Source organism: Paramisgurnus dabryanus, chromosome 8, assembly GCF_030506205.2.
Source record: "Paramisgurnus dabryanus chromosome 8, PD_genome_1.1, whole genome shotgun sequence".
Taxonomy (NCBI): Eukaryota; Metazoa; Chordata; class Actinopteri; order Cypriniformes; family Cobitidae; genus Paramisgurnus; species Paramisgurnus dabryanus.
Genome location: NC_133344.1, coordinates 4,889,655 through 4,909,855, shown reverse-complemented (window position 1 = coordinate 4,909,855; position 20,201 = coordinate 4,889,655). Strand labels below are relative to the sequence as shown.

General features: G+C 37.6%; 1 protein-coding gene and 1 pseudogene across 1 annotated transcript in view; both read right to left on the bottom strand.

Annotated features, from left to right (window-relative positions):
* LOC141279842 (uncharacterized) overlaps window positions 1–20,201 on the bottom strand; it is a 190,864-nt gene that overhangs the window by 78,142 nt on the left and 92,521 nt on the right. The gene's annotated exons all lie outside the window — the stretch shown is intronic.
* On the bottom strand, window positions 605–17,539 carry LOC141279844 (uncharacterized; annotated as a pseudogene).

The following is a 20,201-nucleotide window of genomic DNA, read 5'->3' as shown; positions in this document are numbered from 1 at the left end:
AAAGCTAAAAAAACATACTAAATGGTAGTTTTTCATAGATTAAAGACTGGCAACAGGTTTTTGTGACATTGGGGTTAGGTAAGGGGAATAGAATATAACAGTTTGGACAGTATAAAATGCATTGCGTCTATGGAGCTGTCCCCATAAACCACATACACTAACGTGTTTGAGTGAGTGATTCCACACAGGTGTAACCAAAATTGTGCGGTGCTGTGGAGGCCTATTAGTGCCCTTATTCCCTGCTGTCACGCCTCGGCTCCTGCTTTTACACCTATAGAGGTGTCTGAGGATGGAGGTCACCTGTAGTACATCTTATTAAATTGATTGTGTTTGTGATTTCATTGTGTGTGTGCGGCATCTCTTTTTTATATTTAATAAAATTTCATACTTATTTTACCCACGTCTTCTGCCAATTCTTTAGTACAGGAACCTGTGTTGCCTAAGTGCAAGTTATTATCTCTGGCCAAGTGCCAGGGTGGCGTAGTCGCTACATATACTCTATCAGCCCTCTGTGTGTCATGCCACACATGCATCACAGTAACACTGAAAAATTAAAGACAGAAAAAACAGATCCAAATAAAATCAAGTTTTATTTAGTCAGCAGTTATATACAAACAATAAAGAAAGCTACAGTGCTTAAGGTTGTTGCAGTGGCAGACCAGCTCACCAATCGGGCTTTCTGCCTCCAGGATGCGCGCGCACCCTGTAATGTTTGTAAACAGGAAACCAAGGTACTCTCGCTGTGTACTTGTCTGTATAACATTTCCGCATCAGATCAGGATATGGACGTTTGTTTGGTTAATGCACTTACAATAAAGAAATGTTTCTAGCGATGAAAAAAAAGTCATTTTTCGTCCTCCATAATACAGTACTGTTAGATCAATCTGAAAAAACAGGACTGTTTTATTTCATTTGTGTTTGATATTTCAAAATCTATACAAGTTTTTGGTGTCATAAGGTTTGACTGTTGATTAACTCTTCCCACAAACATTACAATGTTAAGGTTTCTTTCCAGTATGAACTCTCTGATGGACTTTCAAGTGACCTGACTGAGCAAACGTCTTGTCACACTGAGAGCATTCGAAAGGTTTTCCTCCTGTATGAACTCTCTGGTGATTTAGTAATGAAGCCCCTTGTCTAAAACTCTTCCCACAGACACTACAGCGATGAGGTTTCTCTCCAGTATGAATTCTTTCATGGGTTTTTAAGCTATTTGAACAAGTAAACGTCTTGTCACACTGAGAGCATATGAAAAGTTTTTCACCTGTATGAACTCTCTTGTGATATAGTAATGTAGCCGCTTGTCTAAAACTCTTCCCACAGACACTACAGTGATGAGGTTTCTCTCCAGTGTGAACTCTCTGATGAACTATTAAATGAGATACATTAGTGAAGTTCATTCCACATTGAGTGCAGACGTAAGGTTTCTCTCCAGTATGAAGTCTCTGATGGATTTTTAAGTGACCTGACTGAGAAAAAGTCTTGTCACACTGAGAGCATTTGTAAGGTTTTTCACCTGTATGAAGTCTCTTGTGATTTAGTAAGGTAGTCCATTGACTAAAACTCTTCCCACAGAGACTACAGTAATGAGGTTTCTCTCCAGTGTGAACTCTCTGATGGACTTTTAAGTTACTTGAAGAAGTAAACGTCATGTCACACTGAGAGCATTTGAAAGGTTTTTCTCCTGTATGAATTCTCTGATGAACTTTAAGATTTTGTTTGGTTTTGAAGTATTTTCCACATTCAGTGCAGTTGAAAGGCTTTTCACCACTGTGTGTCCTCGTGTGATCATTTAGATTAGAGGAAGAGACACAAATCTTCCCACACTGCTCACAGTGAAACTGCTTCTTCTTCTTCTTCTTCTCTCTGTGGTCTTCTGAATGAAGTTTCTTCTCTTGTAAGGTAGTAAAGCTGATCTCAGATCTGTTGAAGAGTTTCTGTTCTGTGTGTTTTCTCTCATGTCTCTCTAAATGTCTCTGTGAGCTGAATGTCTTTCCACAGGTGATGCAGGAAAGAGTTTGTGCTGTCAGTCGCTCTTTTGATGTTGAGGACGTTATTTCTATATCCAAACATGAATCACTCTTCACATCTGAAAGAAACATGAAACAATTAAATTGTCTTTTCACTCTTATTTACACAAAGAAGGATGAAGAAGTGAGATTCTGTATCTTTTTCTAGATTAACACATATAGACAGAAGACAGGTGTCATTTCTGTTATTACAACTGGGTCACTGCTAGTGATGGGATATTTGAAGCAAAGGTTCGGAGCGCGTGTCAAGAATAAATGGGTGTGCCAGATGAAGCCTTGATTCAGGGCTTGTGTCGTTTATGTAGAAATCACGTAACCAATGACAAACGAGGCCTCGGTTTGGTCTAAGTATCAAACCGGGATAAAGGAGTTTCGAAACTCGCGCCACCTTGTGGGTGTTGTGGCGTTTTAGTGTCAGTAAAAGCAGAGTGTTGCAGAGTTCATTATCTTCATATAGATTTAGTTATTTGTTTATATTTTCAAGATATTTAATTCATGTGCAAGTTCCCTCTTACGTCACTCCTCCAAGGGATTCCCCAGGGTCTTTAAGCTTGTATGACTGTGCACTGTGCACATGATTATTTTAATCAAAAGCATGATCAATGTAAGTCTACATATTATAACAACAAGGAACGATGCTTCTAACGACAGGTGAAGAGCTGTCGTTCATACCACACAAGTTTGCAATGCTGCTTGCGAATGTTCGTTTGAACTATGGTTTCGGGAAACACCAAATCGTTGGACTTTGTCAGTAACGACGAAACTTACGACAGTAGTTGGCTAACAATGCTTTCGGGAAACGCACCGCAGGTGTTATGAGAGCCCAGGTTGCTCTGTTAGTGGCCTTCAGCTCTTCTGCATGGTTGGGTCTGGCATATCACATCTTCCTCTTCACAATACCCCATAGATTTTCTATGGGATTAAGGTCTACATGCCTGTTGCTCAAAAAGTATTAAAGATATCCTAAACTCCTTTAACATTTTAGTTTTTACATTTCTTGTTCTTTTCATTAGTGAGTTTGAGCCTGAAAACCCAAAATAGGTGCTCACATGCCAGTTAAAAATGTTAAAAACACAACAATAATTAAGGAGACATACCTGATGGAATAAAATCATCATCTTCATCAGTGGGATCTTCCTCTTCTGTGGGTTCAGATTTGATTTCTGTGTGTTCAGTTTTAATCTTCATCATGAGGTTCGTGCAGTCGATGAGTTTAACTGAACACATCTTCAGTTTGGTCTGCAGGATCTGCTGCTGTTCTCCAGCGTTACAGACAGAATCCAGAGACTCTGTGGAGGTTTGATCCTCCTGTAAGCTCTGTTTACTGTCACACACTGTAGTGTCCTGAGTGTCTGTGGGCTTTGACTCAGTATAACAGAGTAAAGTCAGACTGAGCTCGGAGTCCTGTGTGTGTCTGGATTTCTCTTCAGAGAGTTTAGAGTCCAGCAGTGGCTGTGGTGTGCGGCTCTGATCTCTGCTCATCCACACTGAATCCAGACTCCCATCATCAGTCACATACACTGAAGATTCACAACAATCCACATCCTGACAACACAACACACACAGACAGTAAGATTAGAAATGATTTGATGTTGTCTGATTCAGATAAATGATGTTTAAGCTGTACAAACCTCTCGTTTCATTGCTAAATCTCCTCTTGACCTCAGCTTTGTCTCCAGTAACGCCACCTCTTTCTTCAGCTAAGAGATTTCTGTAATGAAATCATCAATATATCCAGCATGGACAGATCACTTCCTTCGGATTTACAGCACAGTACATCTCAACATTAAAATACACAGAAACAAGAGTCTGTTTAAACTAAATGAAACACGCAAGAAAGAAAAACACTGAGGATACACAAACACATCACACGAGCGCTCTTTCTTTCTTTCTTTCTTTCTTTAGTGAGTTTATCTGCGGACTAAAGAGCTGCAGCGCCTCCTGCTGTTACTGGAGACAGAAGACGCTCAGTGATTTACAATGGATTTAACAAAAGGCGTCTCAATTATGGCCAGAAATCATCACGAATATTGTATAAAATGAAAAGAAAGGGTGGGAATATAATTGCTGAAGAATAAAGACGAAACATCAAGATTTAAAAGTCATAAAGATAGGACACGGTAGGACAAAATATATTTTTATCAGATTAAAAATACAATCACAAAATTTTGACAACGTTGTATTTTCAATAAGGTAATGTTGCAGCAAACATTTTAAAAACGTTTTAAAAACCACACCCTAAATAATAACAAAAAAGGACGTTTTATAAATGTTATAAAATACCTAATTGCCGCGTTTAGGTAGTAAAAAACGTAAATCTGTTCACTACGAAAACAAAACCAGACCAAAATGCAACATTTGTGATATGTTTTCCCTGCTGAAAAAATTCAATAAAACTGTTACAGAAGATTCTAATGGTTTCCATTAAAATACCAATAGGAACCATTAGCTTTTACCATTAAAATCACTACACTGTAGTGTGTTTTGGGCCATATTCCATTAGAACCAATAAATTCCATATAAAATCAATAGAATTTCTGTGATGGTGTCTATTGTTTTTTTAGGAGGATTGTTTGGCTGTTAAAACTTGAAAAAATAATTTTAAAGAACATCATGACCATATAGAACCAGGTGTTTATGTTACTTTGGTAAAAATGTATGTCGGCCCACCAATAAAATGCCCAGTATGCCCGATTACCAATCCAGCCCTGCCAACCACTATAAAACAAACACTAATAAAGCGGAGATAAATTTAAACCAATGTATAGACGGTTTCATCGGACGCACGTGCGCTGACACAATCCACGTTTTTTTTTAATGGTCTGACTAGTTGCCAAACCGATCTCTTGAACAAATGCCTCGTCGAAAAAAACAAATGTTTTGCTTTACTATGTTATCGTTGTGTTGTTTTTTGCTTGTTATATAAATAAACTATGTTTAAAGAACTTTGTTATTTATTCTTAGCAAAGTTTACCGGAAGTTACGTGCAGACCACGACAGTCGCTTGTTTATGTTGTTACTGTTGAAACCGATCTATACACGGTTTGTATTTTGATATGTTCATGATGTTCTTTAAACGTCTAATTCAAACATTATGAAAACGTGTTGGAAACCTTTTTATGGAAGACCAGAAGACTTGGATTTTCTCGAGCTGTAGTCTTTATTGCAGAAAACGATCTTTAAATCAGAACATAGAGTCCAGGCGCTGCAGTCACCAAGTTTAATTACAGCCCTACATTGCATTTATACACATTTTAGCGGGCAGCCCCCTAAATGGAAAACCAAGCACTCAACTTTGAAAGCATTGTACATCAAGACATTAAAAGGAAGTAACCCTGCCACTCCCAATCCTTCAGTTTCACCAACTCTTAATCCCATCAACTTTATCATCTCACCCACTGTCTCACTCGGACCATTTCATTATCATAGAAATGGGTTCACACCTTAGGCTTACCATTCACCTTTTACTCAGACCCTTGGCCCAAGCATAAACAAATGGCCATCAATAATGAAACAAAAGGTACCAGGGCCACAGTTACCTGGATAATTTCTTTCATGTGTCAAGATGAGACAGGAACTTGCAGAAACCCACTTACATTAGTGGACAGAGTTACTCGGTTTTGCTCTTAAACATGATGAACATATATATATATATACAATAATGTGTGTTTAAATTTAAGTGGTGCAACACAACTCGAATTAAAATTAAACTGAGATCAACAACATTTTAATGGTGTATTACACTCATAAAACAAGTGTCAACACAGTGTTTTAAACAGTGTTTTAAAAACAACACTTTCATAGCAGGAAAAAATAATACTATGGAAGCGAATGGGACTCACAAGTGGCTTGATTTCAAACTTTCCTCAAAATATCTTCCTTCATGTTCATCAGAACAAAGACATTTATAGAGGTTTGTAACAACATTAGAGTAAATGATGATAGAATTTTCATTTTTGTGTGAACTATCCCTTTAAGAACATCATAACCTAAAATAAAACTCTAGAAAGTTTGAAATATAAGATCTTTAAGTCATTTTTCGTCCTCCATAATACAGTTCTACTATTAAATCAATCTAAAAACATGAGCAGCACTATTGCATTTCATTTGTATGTTTGTTCTGTTGTATTTATCTGTGATATTACTCATAATTTAATTATTTGTTCTTATTTTACGGTTATTTTTTTAATTGTTAGTTTATTATTTAATTCCTTGTTTTTTAACGATATTTAAAACCTTTAAAAGTTTTTGATGTCATAACTTTAAGGTCACGGATGCTTTACAAAGTTTGACTTTTGATGAACTCTTCCCACAAACATTAGTGTTAAGGTTTCTCTCCAGTGTGAACTCTCTGATGGCATTTTAAGGAACCTGACTGAGAAAAAGTCTCGTCACACTGAGAGCATTTGAATGGTTTTTAACCTGTATGGAGTCTCTTGTGATTTTTTAAGTGTGACTGTTGACTAAAACTCTTCCCACAGACACTACAGTGATAAGGTTTCTCTCCAGTATGAACTCTCTGATGGGCTTTTAAGTTAGTTGAACAAGTAAACGTCTTGTCACACTGAGAGCATTTAAAAGGTTTTTCACCTGTATGAAGTCTCTGGTGATTTAGTAAGGTAGCCTTTACACTAAAACTGTCCCCACAGACACTACAGTGATAAGGTTTTTCTCCAGTATGAACTCTTTGATGGGCTTTTAAGTTACTTGAACAAGTAAACGTCTTGTCACACTGAGAGCATTTAAAAGGTTTTTCACCTGTATGAAGTCTCTGGTGATTTAGTAAGGTAGCCTTTACACTAAAACTCTTCCCACAAACACTACAGTGATAAGGTTTCTCTCCAGTGTGAACTCTCTGATGGATTATCAGCTGATATTTATGACTGTAACATTTATCACAGTGTGAACACTGATAGAGTTTCTCTTTAAAGTGAATATTCTGGTGTTTTTTTAATGAACCTGAATCCCTAAAGGTTTTGTCACATTCACTGCACTGATACGGTCTCTCAATGTGTAAAAACACATGTCTCTTCAGAACAGGTTTAAGGCTAAATCTCTTCTCACAGCGAGGACACTCATACGGTTTTTCTCCAGTGTGAATTGTCTGATGAACTTTAAGATTTTGTTTGGTTCTGAAGTATTTTCCACATTCAGTGCAGTTGAAAGGTTTTTCACCACTGTGTATCCTCATGTGAACATTTAGATCAGAGGAAGAGACACAAATCCTCCCACACTGCTCACAGTGAAACTTCTTCTTCTTCTTCTCTCTGTGGTCTTCTGAATGAAGTTTCTTCTCTTGTAAGGTAGTAAAGCTGATCTCAGATCTGGTGAAGAGTTTCTGTTCTGTGTGTTTTCTCTCATGTCTCTCTAAATGTCTCTGTGAGCTGAATGTCTTTCCACAGGTGATGCAGGAAAGAGTTTGTGCCATCAGTCGCTCTTTTGATTGTGAGGACGTTATTTCTATATCCAGACATGAATCACTCTTCACATCTGAAAGAAACATGAAACAAATAAATTGTCTTTTCACTCTTATTTACACAACAATAAGGATGAAGAATTGAGATTCTGTATCTTTTTCTAGATTCACACATATAGACAGAAGTCAGGTGCCAAATGAAGCCTTGATTCAGAGCTTGTGTTGTTTATGTAGAAATCCCGTAACCAATGACAAAAGAGGCCTTGGTTCGGTCGGAGTATCGAATCTGGATAAAGGCGTTTCGAAACTCGCGCTACCTTGTGGTTGTTTGTTTTAGTGTCAGGAGTAGTAGAAGCATGTGTTGCAGAGTTCCTTATTAGTAGTAGTAGATTATATTTAAGCAATATCGCTCGAGAAGGACAGTGATATATGCCAGAGGTAAGGGTGTCATGATTTCGATTTTAAATCGAAATCGATCGAAATTAAGTTACAACCTCGAATTAAAAAATGGGATCGTCGATGCTGCCACGCCCCATGTCACGTCCGGTCGGCTTGCCAAGCGGGGGAAAATAAACCTCTCAGAAGTGCCTTTAAAAACATCCATCCAGCGGAACGCGATTTATATTTTAAACACGAGGGATGTATTGCTACAACTCCTTGAAATGCATATTATAAACAGGATTACTACCTAGTGATCTGCCTTCGGACAGAGCGCAGCTCTCTGCACGTGCACAAGAGAGCCACAAAGATGCAGCCGGTTATATTTTAAGCAAAAGGGATAGTTTGCTTCAGCTCGCCTGAAACGCATAAAACTGAACACATAGGTAAGGATTATTACTTTAGTTTATGTTTAGACTTTGGACAGATGCGAGAGCGCGTGCACGTGAGACAGAGAGAAGCGCAGCCAGCTGCTTATGACGCACCGCTTTTATTTCAGATAATAGGAGTCCAAGACGCGCGCATTAAGTCTATCTGCGTGCAAGAAGGAATTCTCTCTCTACAAAATCTCTCGCGTAAAGTAAAGCCCACAAACCCCCATGTGAGGAAAAGCACGCAATGTGCATGTTAATGTAAAACTATAATAATAATAATAATAATGGCATATAATCAGGGTTCCCGCGGGGTCTTAAAAAGTCTAAAATTCAGAATGTTAAATTTAAGGCCTTAAAAAGTCTTAAAAACACCCAGATTTTTATCCCAGGTCTTAAATTTAATTTACCCAAGTCTTAAATTTCTTACCTCTTTTCATTCCCAAAAAGCGTTGTCGGCAGAAAATAAAATAGTAATTTAAAACGCTGAAGAACTAACTTAATGGCGGAGGCAGAAAGTGTATGATGGTGGGTCTCTAAAAAGAAACGTTCCGCCCTTTGTCATAATCCATGCAAATAGTGCCATAAGATATATTTCAGGGGTTGTGATCTGACTGTTTACTGTGGGTTTGGCGAGAAACAATCCTTAAACTTATAAGCAAAAATCTTTTTCGGGGTAATTTATAAGCATGTGGCTTACCTGAGCATTTGCCAGGTTCTGAAACATAGAGGACACAGAAGCGAACAAAAATCAATGCTGCTTTATTGAAAATCAACTTAAACAGTCGGGCCGTCGAGTCACGAGCCACCAACAGCGTGTCAACTTTAGTGTTACACAGTTTTATATTTTAGACTTTAATATTGCTCTCTGCTGCAATGCACTCGAACCTAACGCGCTTTCCCTTCAGCTCTCCACAAACAGCAGCGATTGGCAGACGGAAAGTACCGTATTAAACCATATATTTCAAAAAAGTGCAATTGTCTTCTTTTAGGAACAATTCATACTTTTTGATTGCGCAAATGCTTCAGGAGTTACGGTTAAATGAACAGCGGTAGATCAGAGCCCTTTCGCATAGGCAGGCTGCTGCATACGGCTTCGCCTGGTTTATTTAAGTTAACTGACCATTACATTCGCAAGTCATAAGCATATTACATTAATTAACGATTAACTAAGAATAATAATCAATATTTTAAAGTTAATTTCAAAGTTAATATTCTGAAATAAGACCATTTCTGAAATAAGAAATGCGACCCTTCGGAGGCTATAGCCTTCGGATTGAGAAACGGTCTTAGTGGATAACGTTAGCAACACATATCAAACAGCCTTTTAATGGTAAATTTCATTTTCTTAATGCAGATTCATCCCTTATTGTGTAATTAGAGAGGCTATTAAACCTGATGGCGGTATATAGTGCATATTTATGCATAAAACTTATGGGTGGAATGTTTTTTTGGCTCTGTGATTCTGTATTCAATTAAATGCAATACATTAATTTATTAATAACTTGTATTAATAAAATGCATATATTAATGCTTTTAGGGATTAATAATAATTGAAAGTGATCTTTTGTTCTTTGTATATTTATAAACAGGCACACGATATATACACAGCACACAGTCAGTTGTACATTAAACATTATGGGGTGGTTTCCCGGGCAGGGATTAGCTTAAACCAGGACTAGGCCTTAGTTTAATTATGACATATAACTAGTTTTAATAAACATGCCTTACTAAAACCATTACTTGTGTGCATTTTGATGTATTTTAAGATATGTCAGTGCAAATTGTTTTCAAGTTTGGAAAGCTCTTAAAACTAGTCTTATCCCTGTCTGGGAAACATCCCCTATAAGCTTACGTACTACAGAGTGTGATGCATTTTAAAGCTTTAAAGTTGTATTAGGCAGTGTAAAACTAGGCACAAACCAGCAGCTGACCATACTAACTGATCTAATATTAGTGAATTTTATTTGTCAAAAAACATTGTTAATAGAATTTTATAAAAATACTACTTACACATATTAGTGTGATGTATAAATATTGTAAATCAATGCATTTCTTGACTTTTAATTAAGAAAAATCACAGCTCTTTGCCTCTAAATCAATGTATTTCAATGGCTCACTATGAGCCATTTTTGTGCTTCCATTGTCAGAATTCTCTTCCTAAAGGGCTATGGGTAAAATTTGTCGGCGCCAACACTCGCAGTCTAATAGAGTTAAGCATAATGTATTTCCATGTATTTTGATTATCTGTTTTAAAACTGCAGTCATTTAATATTTTTCTATAACTGAATCAATAAAAATAGAACGTTTTAAGAATTTCTGAGATCATTTGAATGCTTCTAGTAATGTGTCGTGTTGGTCTTAAATTTGACTCATAATGGTCTTAACAGGTCCTAAAAAGGTCTTAAACTTAACTTGCTGAAACCTGCAAGAACCCTGTATAATTTTTTGTCTTAAAAAAAAATCATCTAAAAATCGAGAATCGAATTGAATCGTGACATCAGAATCGAAAATGTAATCGAATCGAGGATTTGGAGAATCGTGACACCCCTAGCCAGAGGCAATAACAGCCGTGATGATAGAGCTATGTCACACGACTCCGAGAGCGATATTGCTTTAATACAACAGTTCGACGGCACACGTTTGAAAAAGAAAACTAGAAAACAACAACAGAATGATTTTAAAAGCCTCTTTGTTGGGGAACTACTTTCTTCCACCACGGATTTGAAGACCAGAATGACAGGTAATACTTTTGGCTGTTTTGAATGTAATAATAACTTAATAGAAGCAATGGCCATTTCTTAATATTACCGTTTCTTGGTCACAAAGTGTAGTTTTAAGATTAGTTCAGTCGAGAATATATATGTATAATATTCAAACTGCAGTCGATTAGTAAAGATATAGCGCCTTTTTGAACGTTTGCTTAGAAAGATTTGGACAAGACCCAAATGCACCATCGGACGTCAGTGTTCACTCAGCCCGCTGACCACCGCCTTCTCTGGGCTACTAGGGGTGTGACGAGATCTCGCGAGATTAAATGCGTCTCGAGGGATTTCTTGTGGAGGTGAAATGCTGGCCGTTTCTCAAATAAAAGACTGCATCCTTCGGATGTCGCATTTTTAAACCGGATTTACTGCATAAAGACTGTCTTATTAGAGACTATTAACAATTATAAAGTTTACTAATTATTTCAGTTTGTGTTTATTAACCCTTTAGTTTCACTTTATCACGCAGCTATTCCCGTTAGAGTTATCTGTTAAAAACTTCATTAATAATCTAGTATGTGTAGCATTTTCTGTCATAGTTTCTTCAAAATTAAGTTTTATTTGAGTGTTTTAAATAAAAATATTTAAATTTTCACCCTTTGATTTCATTACACACAGACTGCTATATTTCAAATGTTTATTTCTTTAATTTTGATGATTATAACTAACAACTAAGGAAAATCCCAAATTCGTAACTTAGAACTTAGAATATTAGCTGCGTCCGAAACCGCTCACTCGTTTACTCATTCACTATTACCTATATAGAAAATGACAACCGAGTCCACTATATGGGGAAGAAGGGAACGAAAATGAGTGAGCAATTTCGGACACTGACGTGAATACCATGTGTCGTAGATAGGGCAATGCAAAAATACAGATACAGCTAACTATCGTGATAATTTGTTTCCACAATAGTGTATTGATATTTCGATCTCTACTGTCCATATTTTAAAAACCCATCAAATCCCTCTGTTTGCTTCAAACAACTTCCTCCGCCACTGCTGTAGTTGTCGCTGTCCAGTTGTCTGTCATATACGGCCATTCGGCCAATGTCTCAGAAATTAGCAAGAGTAAGAAAATGGCAGAAAATTTTAAAACACCTGCAGCTTTCAAAGCAGACGTGTGGAAACACTTTGGCTTAAAAAAAGTAAAAAAAAATCAGCTCTATTATTTTACATTTTTGATTAAAAAAAGGAAAAGTATTGCAATGTATCGCAGCACGCACCGCATTGTATCGTACCGCGATACAGCGTATCATGATATCGTGATACGTATCTTATTGTGAGGCCATTGCCAATACCCAGCCCTAGTCGTAGAGCTGTTGCGGAGATTCGTCATAAACCCTTACACCTGTGTGGCTTTATTGATTGTACTGTGAAACGGTAGAGTTTACTTTCTTACTGTTTGTCACATCATTTGTCATGTTTACAAACATTTGTCAAACGTTGCTGAATAAAGAAAGAGATAAAAAATAATGTAGACGCTGAGCTAAAAAGAGAGAAATAAAACATTGAATTAAAGTTAACAAATCTTACAACCCAGTTTATTTAGCCCACTAACGTTAGCTATCTCCGTTTTTAAATCAATCAAAAGCTTCTTTTAACATCATATTCTCTTCATAAAAAGGTTAAAATCCATCGAAAACCACTAAAACATATATTTGTTCTCTCATATTTAAGTTACTAAATGACGAAAGAGAGAAAAGAAAACTGTAAAATAATGTTTGTTTCTGAGGTAAAATTAAATGACCGTGAAGCGAGTTCGCAAGCTCATGCTGGAGGAGCAGAGTAGAGAAGTGCGTGCTGCAGCAGTGTTGCTCGTACGACTTGCGCACTAATAAAGAATATGGATTTATTGATGTTTTCATTTAATTTCCTTAAAGGGGACATATTATGAGATTTTTTACGATGTAAACTAAACCTTTGGTGTCCCCAGAGTGCGTAATTGAAGTTCTAACTCAAAATACCCCACAGATAATTAATTACAGCATGTTAAAATTGCCACTTTGTAGGCCTGAGCAAAAGTGTGCCGTTTTGGGTGTGTCATTTAAAATGCAAATGATGGTGGTTTGTAGAGGTCGACCGATATGCTTTTTCTCTGGCAGATGCCGATATTTAGAAATCAGGGCAGCCGATGGCCGATATGTTTGGCCGATTTTCTATATGTACATAATAATCAAAATGTTCTCATCATTAGCAGATATTTAAAATGTAAAAATGTCACTATTTAAGTCAAAGTATTTAAAAAAATTATGACTGGTCTTTCTGAAGAGTTTTACAACCTCCTCTGCACCATGCATTTATCAGACACCGATATAACCTGACACTCTGCTGTCATCATCTTTGATCAGTTTTTTACCATGGCTTTTATTGCTTTGTAGGATAAAATCCTTATTTGGAAGACCTGATAAATTATTTATTCATCATAAAGTTAACATAGTAAATGTCTATGTTTTTTAGTTGAGACTGTTATTTAGGGCAAATCTTTCTAAACACATTTACATTCTCATTTCTGAGGTGCTATAAGTGACTGATTGTGCTGACAGTGACGTCTTGTGAGTTTAGTGTTGGGACAGATCTGTTGTTTCAACCGTTCATTCAAACGAATCCGTTCATTCAAACGAATCCGTTCAAAGGAGTCAGTTCGCGAATCGGACACATTGTGTTGTAATCCAGGATGAGCAGCGGAAAACTGTAAACAAAGTGTTACTGTAACAACACGTTAAACCTTTCCTCGGTGGATATGATTTGGTCTTCCGACCTTTCGCCATCGAGTCAGTTTTGTTTTGAGTAATAAAAGCAGGGAGACAGTTTAAAGACAGAAAGCGTGCGGCTCAGCTCTCTCTGTCACGCAAAGAAAGATCATCATCACTCATTAATCACATGAAATGAGCCTAATCTTTGCACGGACAGGGCACCGCGAGACATAAGCCCGTCGCGCTGTTGTACTGGCTGCTTAATTCGCGCGATCCCGCCATTGTTTACTAAAGCTGTTTGTGAACAAGGCATGGCTGCACACACACGGGAGCGATCTGCTTGCAGCAAGAGGCAGCGCTGCGTCACGAGTTCTACAACAACGCTTAGGTGCCCGCAGATGCGCCTGCCTATTAATCGGCCTAATTTTGCAGCAAAATCGCTGTGAATTATTTTCTGTATCTAACTTTCTCTCTGCACCTAATGGCTGTGCTGTGGTTGGATAGTGCAGATAAAGGGGGCAGTATTATCCTATTCTGACATCACAATAGAAGCCAAATTACAATTACCTATTTTTTCACATGCTTGCAGAGAATGGTTTACCAAAACTAAGTTACTGGGTTGATCTTTTTCACATTTTCCAGGTTGATAGAAGCACTGGGGACCCAATTATAGCACTTAAACATGGAAAAAGTCAGATTTTCATAATATGTCCCCTTTAAATATTTGATGGATAGCAGCGCGGAGTAGTGGGCATTTACAGAGCTGCCCTTGGAGCTAAAGGTCATCCATTATGCTATTAAAGTTTTTTCATTATTTTTTAAAAAACCTACAGGAAACGTTCTGGGAATAGTAATGTTTTTGGGTCCCAAAAAATAACTAAATGGGAACCATATGGTGGTTTTTATCAAAAATATCAAAAAATGTGTTCTGAAGACAATTGGAGCACTTGGGGTTGACACTAGGGATGCTCACATTGACCGTTTAACCGTTAACCGAAGGTAAGAATTTATGACCGATTAATTATCAGTTAAAATAAAAAAATATTTGTTAATACATGGTGCGTGTCGTCATGAGCCGACAGACATTTCGCCACTTTTCTATCTTTAATTTGTGAATGTCCTGTAAATGACACAAATTATTGCTGCCCTGACGGTCTAATAATTTGTATGAGAAATCATTTGTATGCGTGTTTGGAAGCTGAACGTGTCCGCGCAAGATGACAAGAGCTGTTTCTCAATGTCAAGGAAAGATCCTTGGAAGCCAGAATTTCGAGAATGCTACGTCATCGACGTCCGTCGAAGGACTGTTCCAATGTCGAGGATCCTCGAAATTTCAGCCAAGGACTGAGTCCTTCGTTCGAGAAATATCCCATATACAGGAAAGGATGCATATGTGTATCCTCCGCGCTCTTCACGTGCCGAAATCACCCACAATCCTATGCGCGCAGCACCAAAAGCACACCTTTCAATCACGCAATGACGTAATGACTTGCACTTGCTAGCCTGTTCCATTTAACGTGTTCTCCGAATGCTTAAGAGGAGCCTCGCCTAGCCTCTAAAGGAAGTGACTTGTAAGGACTAGTCCTGCCAAGGAAGTATCCTTGACATTGGGAAACCGCCGCGGTCCGTCTCGCGCACATCCGGACAGACTATCGCTGGTGGCCTCTGACCCTGAACATAAACATCTCTCTTTTTGAACAAACGTAGAAAGACGACGCAAAAGCAAAACTTTCTGAAAAGCCTCCCGCTTTAGAAATGACCACTGTGGTAGATGAAACAGAGACAATCTGCCCTCTTTGGATATTAATCCTCTGGACCGATCGCGTGCTTTTTAATAAGGTAATGTTGCGTGAATATCTGATAATGTATGAATCCTGGTTCTGTTGTTGATCTGTCGCTGCTGTTTGCACGTTCAAATAAATTTTTTTGTTTTTACTAGTTCACAGACAACCGTCAACTGTATTTTTACTCAATGACAATTTCATATTCAAATCTTATAAGTTAAAGGTTAATGTTCGGTTTAGAAGCTACAGTTGTCGGTCGGGAAAATTAACTGATATGAGCATCCCTAGTTGACACACGGGTAAGTGATTTATGATAAAATTATACTTTTGGGGTGAACTAACCCTTTAAGCCTACATGCCTGTTCTTCATTAAAGGGGAAGTCCAATCTAGACATTTTAGCCTGTTATCATGAGTAATTATGTCCATTTTGCATTTTACATGAGAAAAAAATTAATTTGCACGATTTCGATTATTAGATTGATAGTGTGTTGAAGCGATATTTTCGTAACGGTATTTGATGGACTCAATTAACCAGAATGCACTGCGCGAAACTGAATCATTAGCTCCACCCACTAAACACTGATCGATGCAGTCTTCAGGTTTGTTCGACTACATGCTGCGCCTCAAGAACCGACAGCCGAATGACGTCATGGTTCCGCGAGAGCGATTTAAAAGCAAACTCCTCTGTATGATTTCGCGAATCGCTCTCACGGTACTTTGACGTCATCCGGCTGTCGATTCTTGCGACACCACACAAAGTTAAAGCCTTAACTTCTTTTACCGCTCAACTTGCTCTCAAATCAACTCAAGTTAACTTGAAGTTAGCCGGTGTAGCAGCCGATCCTTTTCCCCTTGGAATGTCTGTTCCCCCTTCAGTTGATAAAGCGTTTCTGCTGACAGAGCATGCGCAGGCATCGCAGATTAGCTGGTTGTTTTTTATTTATTTTTATTTTTTAGTATGGTATAGCATATGTACAGAGTTTGTACAAACTAATACAGCTCACACCAATTAAAACTATAAAATAAATGTTAAGAAAAAACAGCTGGGTGTACAGAAAGCGAGAAAGGGAACAGACATTCCGAGGGGAACAGGATCGGCTGCTACACCAGCAAACGAACACATCATCTACTGTCAATCATCTCGCCTCAAGACCCGCCCCCATTTAGAACGTTCAGAATATGTAGTTGTGCATTTTTCTTCCGGTGATTTGACGACCCGTAAATCACCGTTAGTGTAGCAGTTAAAAGCATTAATTTTTAATATGAAGTTAGTACATTTGATGGCAGGACAATCAACTACATGTCATGAAATATAGTGTTGGAGCATAATGTTGTTTTAGGGTGGACTTCCGCTTTAAAGGAACAGTATGTAAGAAATTTATATCAATTAATCATTAAATGGCCCTGAAATGTCACTAGACATTAAGAAATCATTTTCATTTCAAATGTTTATATCACTCACAACAGCGGTCCGGCCAGGATATTCTCATTTAAAAAGTGGAGTTGCAGCCCTCAACTGATGTTTATGTTGTCGTTTGGTATATTGGCCACCAGCTGTGTGATTGCAGTACCAGTTTTAGCCACACGTTTTGTGATTGCAATACCAGTTTTGGCCACAATCCTACATACTGTTCCTTTAAGTATTAAAGATATCCTAAACTCCTTTAAAATTTTAGAACTTACATTTTTGGGTCTTTTTGTGACTGAAAACCCAAAACATGTGCTCACACATGACAGTTAAAATTGTTAAAAATACAACAATAATTAGACATACCTGATGGAATAAAATCATCATCTTCATCAGTGCGATCTTCCTCTTCTGTGGGTTCAGATTTGATTTCTGTGGGTTCAGTTTTGATTTCTGTGGGTTCAGTTTTGATTTCTGTGGGTTCAGTTTTAATCTTCATCATGAGGTTCGTGCAGTCGATGAGTTTAACAGTCCAGCAGTGGCTGTGGTGTGCGACTCTGATCTCTGCTCATCCACACTGAATCCAGACTCCCATCATCAGTCACATACACTGAAGATTCACAACAATCCACATCCTGACAAAACAACACACACAGAGAGTAAGATTAGAAATGATTTGATGTTGTCTGATTCAGGTAAATGATGTTTAAGCTGTACAAACCTCTCGTTTCATTGCTAAATCTCATCTTGACCTCAGGTTTGTCTCCAGTAACGCCACCTCTTTCTTCAGCTGAGAGATTTCTGTGATAAAATCATCAATATATCAGCATGGACAGATCAGTTCATACTGATTTACAACACATCACATCTCAACATCATCGTCTCAACACTTAAATACACATAGACAAGACTCTGTTTACACTCAATGAAACACGCAAGAGAGAAAAACACTGAGGATACACAAACACATCACACGCGCGCTCTTTCTTTCTTTAGTGAGTTTATCTGCGGACTAAAGAGCTGCAGCGCCTCCTGCTGTACTGGAGAGAGAAGACGCTCACTGCTTTACAATGGATTTAATAAAATATCTGTAGACGGGTTGCAAGTTTACAAACATTACAGGGTGCTCGCGCATCCAGGAGGCAGAAAGCCCGCTTGGTGAGATGAACCGCTCCTGCAACAACCTTAACTATTGAAGCATTCTTTATTGTTTATATATAAATAAAACTTGATTTTAGTTGGATCTGTTTTTCTGTCTTAATTTTTGCAGTGTTACTGTGATACATGTATGAATTATAATGTTAGGCTAGTAACGTAATAGTCGCATCTACTGGTATGTTAACATCAGGCACCCAGCACTGACTCTGTTGGTACTATTACCCACACAACAACTCCTTGGCATTTTGACTTACAGACACCAATTAAGCATACAACACAATGCACTTCTCTTCTTTCTGCCTCTCGGTTGCGCGCGCAACCCGTCTATGCGTCTCATTTATGCATAGGTGTCATTTACACTGGGGACGCTGGGGACATGTCCCCACCACTTTTTGAAATGGCTGATTTTGTCCCCACCACTTTTTGGAAGCATTTGGTTAAAATGTTCTGAAAAATCAAACAAAACCTGTGCGACTTAAACTGCAAAAATGTCTTTCTTACTTAGTATTTTTGTCTTGTTTTCAGTAGAAATATCTAAAATTCTTAAATAAAGATGATTTTCTTGATGAGCAAAATGACCTAAGAAAATAAGTCTAGTTTTTAGTCAAAAAATATAAACTTTACGTGAATTTGTGATTAAAACAAGCAAAAATATCTGCCAATGGGTTGAGAAAAAAAATGTAAAAATAAGATTTCTTTTTTTCTTAAACACTTAATTTAAGCAAAATCTTCTCACACCATTGGCAGATATTTTTGCCTGTTTTAAGCACAAACTCACTTAAATTGTATATTTTTTGTCTAAAAACTAGACTTATTTTCTTATTAGATTAGACTTATTTTGCTCATCAAGAAAATCTTGATTTAAAAAAATTTACTTTCTACTGAAAACAAGACAAAAATACTAGGTAAGAAAGTCAGATTTTCAAGAAAAAAAATCTTAGTATTTTTTTTGTTTTCAGTAAAAATATCTAAAAATTCTTAAATTAAGATGCTTTTTCTTGATGAGCAAAAATCTAGTTTTTAGACCAAAAATATCAATACGCAAAAAATCTGAATTTTTCTTGAATTTAATTTTTCAATATTTTTTGCTTATCCAATTGGCAGATTTTTTTGCTTGTTTTATGCACAGAATCACTTACATTTGATATTTTTGATCTTAATTTAAGAATTTCTAGGTATTTTACTGAAAACAAGACAAACATACAAAGAACATTTCTTCTTGAAAATCATTTTTTGCAGTGTACGACTGGTTTTGTGGTCCATGGTCACATGTTGAAATTATGATTTTTACAGTATGGTGTTTTTGCACTGTTCGGTTGAGGTGGTGTTGCAGGGACTGTTACATTAGCCTGGTCCAACCAGACTCTCGTACATTCATCTCATTTGTAAAGAGAGTCTGGCCATGCTCCATTGCAAAGCGTTACTTCCATTAAGGAGGGTGCATTGTTGAAGTTTAAAACTATTGGATCTGCCCAGAGTCACTCAGGATCTGCCAAAGCCAATCGCTAACGTGTGGTCGTGACGTATATCATGCACCGAAACCGTCAGGAAACAACAAGTCAGAATAATCAGACAAACAAAACTTAGCAAACCTGGTTCTTGCTCCGGCTTTAACTTCTGTATATTCGGCAGTTTTGCAACAAACGGACCGAATAGCTTTTCTCACGTCTTTCTCCGCTGCCATTACTGAACTACAACTCAAACTGACGCACGACCTCAACGTCATCGTTCTTAGCCACCCCCATCTGTTCGCTGATTGGTCCTCCAGATTTTTGCAGGAGAAAACAAAACTCTATAGAGCCATCCCAGACGTACTGCTGAAGCTAAATGAAAATTAAGCGGAAGCACGTAGGAGGGCGGAGCCAGGCTACTGTTACATGTGCAGTCAACATTGTTGAGGGTTTTATGCTGAGTATTTTTGTGTTGTGGACCACACATTTTTGATGCGCCGTTATTCAATATTTTTCCCGTCCTGCTGGAATGTTTTTTCATCTGATCTTTTGTCCCCACCACTTTTCAACACAAACTGACGCCCCTGCATTTATGGCCAGAAATCACCACAAACTATTGTATAAAGTAATGACTAAATGAAAAGGGGTGGGAAAATAATTGCTGAAGAATAATAAACATCAAGC